This window comes from Triticum dicoccoides, chromosome 5A (assembly GCF_002162155.2).
Source record: "Triticum dicoccoides isolate Atlit2015 ecotype Zavitan chromosome 5A, WEW_v2.0, whole genome shotgun sequence".
NCBI lineage: Eukaryota > Viridiplantae > Streptophyta > Magnoliopsida > Poales > Poaceae > Triticum > Triticum dicoccoides.
The window spans coordinates 55,845,260-55,854,257 of record NC_041388.1 but is presented as its reverse complement, the minus strand read 5'-3'; the positions used below and the strand labels follow the sequence as shown (position 1 = coordinate 55,854,257).

The window sequence follows — 8,998 nt, the reverse complement described above, 5'->3', positions numbered from 1 at the left end:
CCAATTAGGTGGCTGAACAATAGGTGCAGAGATCAATGCTTTCTTATGTATTTCAAATGCTTCTACACAATCATCATCAAAGACAAATGGTATATCTTTTTGTAATAAATTAGTTAGAGGCCGAGAAATTTTTGAGAAGTCCTTAATGAACCTCCTATAAAATCCGGCATGACCAAGGAAACTTCTTATACTTTTGATGTCCTTGGGGCATGGCATCTTTTCAATACCATCAACCTTGGCTTTATCAACCTCAATACCTCTTTCAGAAACTTTATGTCCCAAGACAATACCTTCATTAACCATAAAGTGGCACTTTTCCCAATTCAAGACAAGATTAGTTTCTTCACATCTCTGCAAAACTCGATCAAGGTCACTTAAGCAGTCATCAAAAGAAGATCCATAGACGGAGAAATCATCCATGAAAACTTCACAAATCTTTTCACAAAAGTCAGAGAATATAGCCATCATGCATCTTTGAAAGGTAGCAGGTGCATTACATAAACCAAAAGGCATACGTCTATAAGCAAAAATACCAAAAGGACAAGTAAAAGTAGTCTTTGATTGATCCTTGGCTGACACAAGTATTTGAGAGAAACCAGAATAACCATCTAGAAAGCAAAAATGTGTATGTTTGGATAATGTTTCTAGCATTTGATCAATAAAAGGTAAGTGGCAATGATCCTTTTTAGTGGACTTATTTAATTTACGGAAATCAATTACCATCCTATAACCTATAATAATTCTTTGAGGAATCAATTCATCTTTATCATTAGGAACGACAGTAATACCTCCCTGCTTAGGGACACAATGGACAGGACTTACCCATTAACTATCAGCAACGAGATAGATTATACCTGCCTCAAGGAGCTTTAGTATTTCTTTTCTTACCACTTCTTTCATTTTAGGATTCAGCCGTCGTTGATGATAACGAACTGGTTTAGCATCTTCTTCCAAATTTATTTTATGTTGACATAGAGTGGGACTAATGCCCTTAAGATCATCAAGAGTATACCCAATAGCAGCACGGTGCTTCTTCATAGTTTTCAATAATCTCTCTTCCTCATGCTCTGAAAGGTTAGCACTAATAATAACATGATATATCTTTTTCTCATCAAGATAAGCATATTTAAGAGTATCAGGCAACGGTTTAAGCTCAAACACGGGATCACCCTTGGGTGGAGGGGGATCCCCGAGGATTTCAACAGGCAAATTGTTTTTCAGAATAGGTTCCTGTTTAAAGAATACTTCATCTATTTCCCTTCTTTCATTCATAAACATATCATTTTCATGGTCTAGCAAATATTGTTCTAAAGGATCACTAGGAGGTACGGCAATAGAAGCAAGACCAATAATTTCATCCTTACTAATTAATTCTTCTTCACGGTGTTGTCTAATAAATTTAGAGAAATTAAATTCATGAGACATATCATCTAAACCGATAGTAACAACATCCTTTTTGCAGTCTATCTAAGCATTAACAGTGTTCAATAAGGGCCTACCAAATATAATGGGACAAAAGCTATCTTGTGGGGAACCAAGAACAAGAAAATCAGCATGATATTTAGTTTTCCCATACAAGACTTCAACATCTCTAACAATTCCCATTGGTGAAATAGTATCTCTATTGGCAAGTTTAATTGTGACATCTATATCTTCTAACTCAACAGGTGCAATATCATGCATAATTTCTCTATATAGGCCAATAGGTATTGCACTAGCACTGGCACCCATATCACATAAGCCATGATAACAATGATCTCCTATTTTAACAAAAATAACAGACATGCCTACCACAGGTCTAGGTTTATCTTTAGCACAAGGTTTAGCAATTCTAGCAGTTTCATCACAGAAATAAGTAACATGCCCATCCATATTATCAGACAAGAGATCTTTAACAATGGCAATATTAGGTTCAACTTTAACTTGCTCAGGAGGGGTATAAGTTTTATTATTGCTTTTACGAACCAAAGTTGAAGCTTTAGCATGATCCTTTATCCTAATAGGGAAAGGTGGTTTCTCAACATAAGAAGTAGGAACAATAGGATCATTATAAGTGATAATCTTTTCTTCAACTTTAATAGGTGCAACTACTTTTACTTCTATGGGAGGATGATATTTAAACCACTTCTCCTTGGGGAGATCAACATAAGTAGCAAAAGATTCATAGAAAGAAGCTACTATCTCAGAGTCAAGTCCATATTTAGTGCTAAATTTACGGAAAACATTAGTATCCATAAAGGATTTAACACAGTCAAACTTAGGTGTCATACCTGACTCCTTACCTTCGTCGAGGTCCCAATCTTCAGAGTTGCATTTAATTCTTTCCAATAAATCCCATTTGAATTCAATAGTCTTCATCATAAAGAGCCAGCACAAGAAGTATCGAGCATGGTGCGATTGTTATCAGAAAGTCGAGCATATTAATTTTGAATAATCATCTCTCTTGAGAGCTCATGATTGGGGAATGAATATAACATTGATTTAGGCATCCCCCAAGCTTGAGCGATGCTTTCTCCTTCGTGAGGCCAAAAATTATATATATAATTGCGATCATCATGAACAAGATGCATATGATAAAACTTCTGATGAAATTCCAATTTCAACCGTTTGTAGTTCCATGACCCCGTATCATCACATAGCCTATACCATGTCAATGCATCTTCCCTCAAAGATAAAGGGAAGACCTTCTTCTTAACAACATCTTCGGGTACACCTGCAAGCTTAAATAATCCACAAACTTCATCAACATATCTTAGGTGCTCATCAGGATGCATTGTTCCGTCTCCTGCAAAAAATATTAGCTAGCAGTTTTTCTAACATACCCGAAGGAAATTCAAAGCAGACATTTTCATTTTCATTTTTAGTAGGTTCAGTAGGTTGAGGCGCAACTCTTTGCTCTACTGGTCGGGGTGAATATACCCCGAACAAGCCCCTCAGAGGATTACTTTCCATAGTAATAAGTGATAGTAAATTTCAGCACACTATATAAATTTTTCCTTACCAAAATCCACCTACCAAAGGCGCTTCACTCCCCGGCAACGGCGCAAGAAAAGAGTCTTGATGACCCACAAGTATAGGGGATCTATCGTAGTCCTTCCGATAAGTAAGATTGTCGAACCCAATGAGGAGCAGAAGGAAATGATAAGCGGTTTCCAGCAAGGTATTCTCTGCAAGTACTGAAATAAGTGGTAACAGGTAGTTTTGTGATAGGATAATTTGTAACGAGCAACAAGTAACAAAAGTAAATAAAGTGCAGCAAGGTGGCCCAATCCTTTTTGTAGCAAAGGACAAGCCTGGACAAACTCTTATATAGAGAAAAGAGCTCCCGAGGACACATGGGAATATCGTCAAGCTAGTTTTCATCACGTTCATATGATTCGCGTTCGGTACTTTGATAATTTGGTATGTGGGTGGACCGGTGCTTGGGTATTGTCCTTACTTGGACAAGCATCCCACTTATGATTAACCTCTATCGCAAGCATCCGCAACTACAACAAAAGTATTAACGTAAACCTAACCATAGCATGAAACATATGGATCCAAATCAGCCCCTTACGAAGCAACGCATAAACTAGGGTTTAAGCTTCTGTCACTCTAGCAACCCATCATCTACTTATTACTTCCCAATGCCTTCCTCTAGGCCCAAATAATGGTGAAGTGTTATGTAGTCGACATTCACATAACACCACTAGAGGAGAGATAACATACATCTCATCAAAATATCGAACGAATACCAAATTCACATGACTACTAATAGCAAGACTTCTCCCATGTCCTCAGGAACAAACATAACTACTCACAAAGCATATTCATGTTCATAATCAGAGGGGTGTTAATATGCATATAGGATCTGAACATATGATCTTCCACCAAATAAACCAACTAGCATCAACTACAGGGAGTAATTAACACTACTAGCAACCCACAGGTACCAATCCCGGACTTGGAGACAAGAATTGGATACAAGAGATGAACTAGGGTTTTGAGAGGAGATGGTGCTGGTGAAGATGTTGATGGAGATTTCCCTCTCCCGATGAGAGGAGAGTTGGTGATGGCGATGGCGATGATTTCCCCCTCCCGGAGGGAAGTTTCCCCGGCTGAACAACTCCGCCAGAGCCCTAGATAGGTTCCGCCTCGTGGCGGTGGAGTTTCGTCCGAGAAGATGGCTTGTGATTTTTTCCCATCAAAAGACTTCATATAGCAGAAGATGGTCATCGGAGGGCCACCAGGGGGCCCACGAGGTAGGGGGGCGCGCCCAGGGGGTAGGGCGTGCCCCCACCCTCATGGGCAGGGAGTGGCCCCCCTAGTGAACTTCTTGCGCTCAATATTTATTGTATATGCTGAAATTGACTTCCGTGAAGTTTCAGGACTTTTGGAGTTGTGCAGAATAGGTCTCTAATATTTGCTCCTTTTCCAGCCCAGAATCCCAACTGCCGGCATTCTCCCTCTTTATGTAAACCTTGTAAAATAAGAGAGAATAGGCATAAGTATTGTGACATAATGTGTAATAACAACCCATAATGCAATAAATATCGATATAAAAGCATGATGCAAAATGGAGTATCACGCGTTTTCACGCAATACCCGATTACGGGTACATGAAGCTTAAGATGCCCGGGCCCAACGACATAATCACTCTAGTTAGTGATCCGAACATAGCACTCTGCGCCGAGAATAAAACCGCATCCCTGGCCCTTGAGGCATTATCTGAAGCCCTCGCGGCCGAAGAGTTAACTGTGCCGCGCTCCACGGTGGACAGAGATGATGTGGTCCTAGACAAACGACCCAAATCCACCTCATTCAAACCGGCAGAAGAAATAGTCAAATTCCAAGTCCATCCAACAGACCCCAAGAAGACAGTATCCATCGAAGCACAACTAGACCCAACGGTTGACGCCGCTCTATGAGAGTTCCTGCGCGAGAATTGGGATATATTCGTGTGGCACCCTTCTGATATGCTAGGAATCCCACGCGAGCTGGCCGAACACAACCTCAATATATTGAAGGGACACAAACCGGTCATGCAAACATTGCGGCGCTTCTCCGAACCCAAACGCCAAGCTATGGGGGAAGTGTGATGTCTACTACACAACCTTCTTCTTGTAGACGTTGTTTGGCCTCCAAGTGCAGAGGTTTGTAGGACAGTAGCTCCCTCAAGTGGATGACCTAAGGTTTATCAATCCGTAGGAGGCGTAGGATGAAGATGGTCTCTCTCAAGCAACCCTGCAACCAAATAACAAAGAGTCTCTTGTGTCCCCAACACACCCAATACAATGGTAAATTGTATAGGTGCACTAGTTCGGTGAAGAGATGGTGATACAATTGGTATATGGATAGTAGATATGGGTATTTGTAATCTGAAATAATAAAAACAGCAAGGTAGCAAGTGATAAAACGGTATTGCAATGTGTGGAAACAAGGCCTAGGGTTCATACTTTCACTAGTGTAAGTCCTCTCAACAATACTAACATAATTGGATCACATAACTATCCCTCAACATGCAACAAAGAGTCACCCCAAAGTCACTAATAGCGGAGAACGAACGAAGAGATTATGGTAGGGTACGAAACCACCTCAAAGTTATTCTTTCCAATCAATCCGTTGGGCTATTCCTATAAGTGTCACAAACAGCCCTAGAGTTCGTACTAGAATAACACCTTAAGACACAAATCAATCAAAACCCTAATGTCACCTAGATACTCCAATGTCACCTCAAGTATCCGTGGGTATGATTATACGATATGCGTCACACAATCTCAGATTCATCTATTCAACCAACACAAAGGACCTCAAAGAGTGCCCCAAAGTTCTACCGGAGAATCACGACGGAAACGTGTGCCAACCCCTATGCATAGGTTCATGGGCGGGACCCACAAGTTGATCACCAAAACATACATCAAGTGAATCACGTGATATCCCATTGTCACCACAGATATCCACGGCAAGACATACATCAAGTGTTCTCAAATCTTTAAAGACTCAATCCGATAAGATTACTTCAAAGGGGAAACTCGATTCATTACAAGAGAGAAGAGGGGGAGGAGAAACATAAGATCCAACTATAATAGCAAAGCTCGCGATACATCAAGATCGTGCCAAATCAAGAACACGGGAGAGAGAGATCAAACACATAGCTACTGGTACATACCCTCAGCCCCGATGGAGAACTACTCCCTCCTCATCATGGAGAGCACCGGGATGATGAAGATGGCCACCGGAGAAGGATTGCCCCCTCCGGCAGGGCGCCGGAACGGGTCTAGATTGGTTTTTGGTGGCTACGGAGGCTTCTGGCGGCGGAACTCCCGATCTATGTTGCGTTCTGGAAGTTTTAGGTCACGTGGGTATATATGGGTGGAAGAGTTACGTCAGGGGAGCCACGAGGGCCCCACGAGACAGGGGGGCGCGCCCTTGGGGGGGGGCACCCCCACCCTCGTGAGCACCTCGTTCCTTCCTTGACGTGGGGTCCAAGTCCATCGGGTGTGTTTCCTTCCAAAAATAACTTCTCCGGTTGATTTCGTTCCGTTTCGACTCCGTCTGATATTCCTTTTCTTCAAAACACTGAAATAGGCATAAAACAACAAATCTGGGCTGGGCCTCCGGTTAATAGGTTAGTCCCAAAAGTAATATAAAAGTAGATAATAAAGCCCAATATTGCCCAAAACAGTAGATAATATAGCATGGAGCAATCAAAAATTATAGATACGTTGGAGACGTATCAAAGTGCTAGCCAAGCTAATCGAGGCCGCATTCATTAGAGAAATAGAACACCCGAACTGGCTGGCAAATTTGGTGATGGTACCAAAGAAGGACAAATCCTGGCGCCCGTGTGTCGATTTTAAAGACCTCAACAAGGCATGCCCCAAAGATCCCTTCCCCCTCCCCCGCATCGATCAAATCATTCACACCACCGCAGGACACGACTCACTGTGTTTTCTTGACGCATATTCCGGATACCATCAAATCAAAATGAAGGAATCCGATCAAGCACTACAAGAAATATGTCAACTTGTGACCTTGACTATTGGTCACTGAAAGGTCATTGTTTTTCATTTGCGACCTTTTTGTGACAAAAAACAGAAGGTCAAAAGCTGGCGGTCATAAACTGAAATTAACAACCTTCTGTGTGAGAAGGTCGTAGACGGTTACGACCAAAATATGCCTATTGTTTTGTTCTGGTTAGTAGCAGCCTCCCCAGGCCACGTAGGCATCCGACGTGGCAATCTGATGTGGCACAAGAATCAGCCCGGTCCAATTCGATTTTCTACATGGGCCTAGCCCAACAATTCAACCTTTTTAATGTATTTTTTCCTGTGCTTTTATTAGCTACATGGGTCTGACCTAGTAATTCGGCCCATGTATTTTTTTGGCAAGCCCTTTTAATATATGTATTTTATGTTAATTTCGGTTAGCTACATGGGCCTGGCCTACAATTTGACCTTTTTATTTTCTAGCGCACAACATTTTGTAGTCAATTTATTTTTTATTTCCAGCTTTTTTTCCTAGCTCCAGTTTACAGATGGGTCCCAAATGTTAGATTTTTCACAGCTTATTAATAAGCAATATATATGTATATATCAAATAGACAGAAGAGAGAAAGCATATGAAAATCTTCAAATAATAGCTAAAATAAGTTTATTACAATATGCTATACAGAACTGAACACGTGAAACTACATACACTCATTCACATCACAACAACCAGTTTCCATACACTCATTCACATCACATCAACCAGTTTAACCATCGAATCTTGCATACCCAGGAACTTCCGCTTATGTGCAGACCTACAGGAAGGGCTTCTCTCCAGCATCATCTCTCGTAACCTAAAAGAAGGAACATAAACCATCATCAGAATTTGCAACTTTTTGTCCTGCCAAAATATTAATACTTGTTTAAAACAAAGGATTGATGACAAAAATTATTTCCATAGCCGTTTGTTGGATACTGATGGTAGTTTGAGTAGGTAGGCTGAATAGTTCAATGTGTTAAAGAACCAGGTGCATTTTTCTCTACAACCGAACTAGGTATATAGTTCAAAGTATGTTAAGCATGGGACACAAAACATTTTTGTATTTCAGCATGATAGACCATAAACATAACTTGCTAATTGCAGGTTTACTAACTATAGGTCCTGTTATCGGCAACCAAAATCATTAGGCGATGAAGAACATTATATTTTCAATGCAATTCGTTAGCCAACCACCAATATGATAGTCCATGTGGGTATTACATAAGGGACAAGCCAACAGATAAGTACATATGACAAGAAACAAAAACAAAGACGTCGTACAACACATGGCACGTGCATATCTCCATGACACCAACCAAGCAAGGAATGTACAAACAAGAAGCGCACCTTCAGCGTCTCATCATCGGTCATGATAGGTGTGCTGGTAGGTGGTTGACGAGCCTCCCTTCTTGTCATGCTTGGTCATGGTCTGGATAGCGAAAAGAGGGAGGTTAGGAACATCACAATGACAGTACTGAGATCACTCAAGCAATCCTAATGATGCACGAACCTCACAATGTTGCCAACAAGGCAAGAACTTCCTTGATCTTATCCTTGATGTTCTCTAGCTCCAGGTTGTTTCGCTGCAGCTCAATATTTGCTGAACCGTGTGTGTACATGCATCAGGGCATACATACAATGTTCAAGTTAATATTCTCAGCAAACTATGATGTAACCAAAATAATTACTTCAGGACTTAGGATAAAAATTGAGCTTAGACATGAAACTTTATAGCGCTCATTTCAACCATGTTAGATAAACTTGAGGTAAATTAGCAATAAGGATATTGGTTACAAGCTAGGTGAAATGCAAACAAAGTCCTATTATATTGATGGATCCCAACTTGTTTAAACTAGAGCAAAACGTTCAACTTCTGCAATCTAGCAGTCTAAAAAGAGAGAAGTATGTTCATTCTCAGTTACACATTAACTAGAACAAAAACGAGAGACATTAATTAGAAAAGAAATAAGAGACACTAATATAAGCAAGA

The 8,998-nt window shown here is 40.7% G+C and overlaps 1 long non-coding RNA gene across 1 annotated transcript; it reads right to left on the bottom strand.

The window, feature by feature from the left end:
• Positions 1 to 7,797: 7,797 nt before the first annotated feature.
• Positions 7,798 to 8,608, bottom strand: LOC119296971. Its single transcript, XR_005145467.1, has 3 exons — positions 8,519 to 8,608; positions 8,356 to 8,437; positions 7,798 to 7,822 (listed from the first exon to the last, which is right to left on the bottom strand). It is a non-coding gene; the product is annotated as an uncharacterized LOC119296971 (long non-coding RNA).
• Positions 8,609 to 8,998: the final 390 nt, after the last annotated feature.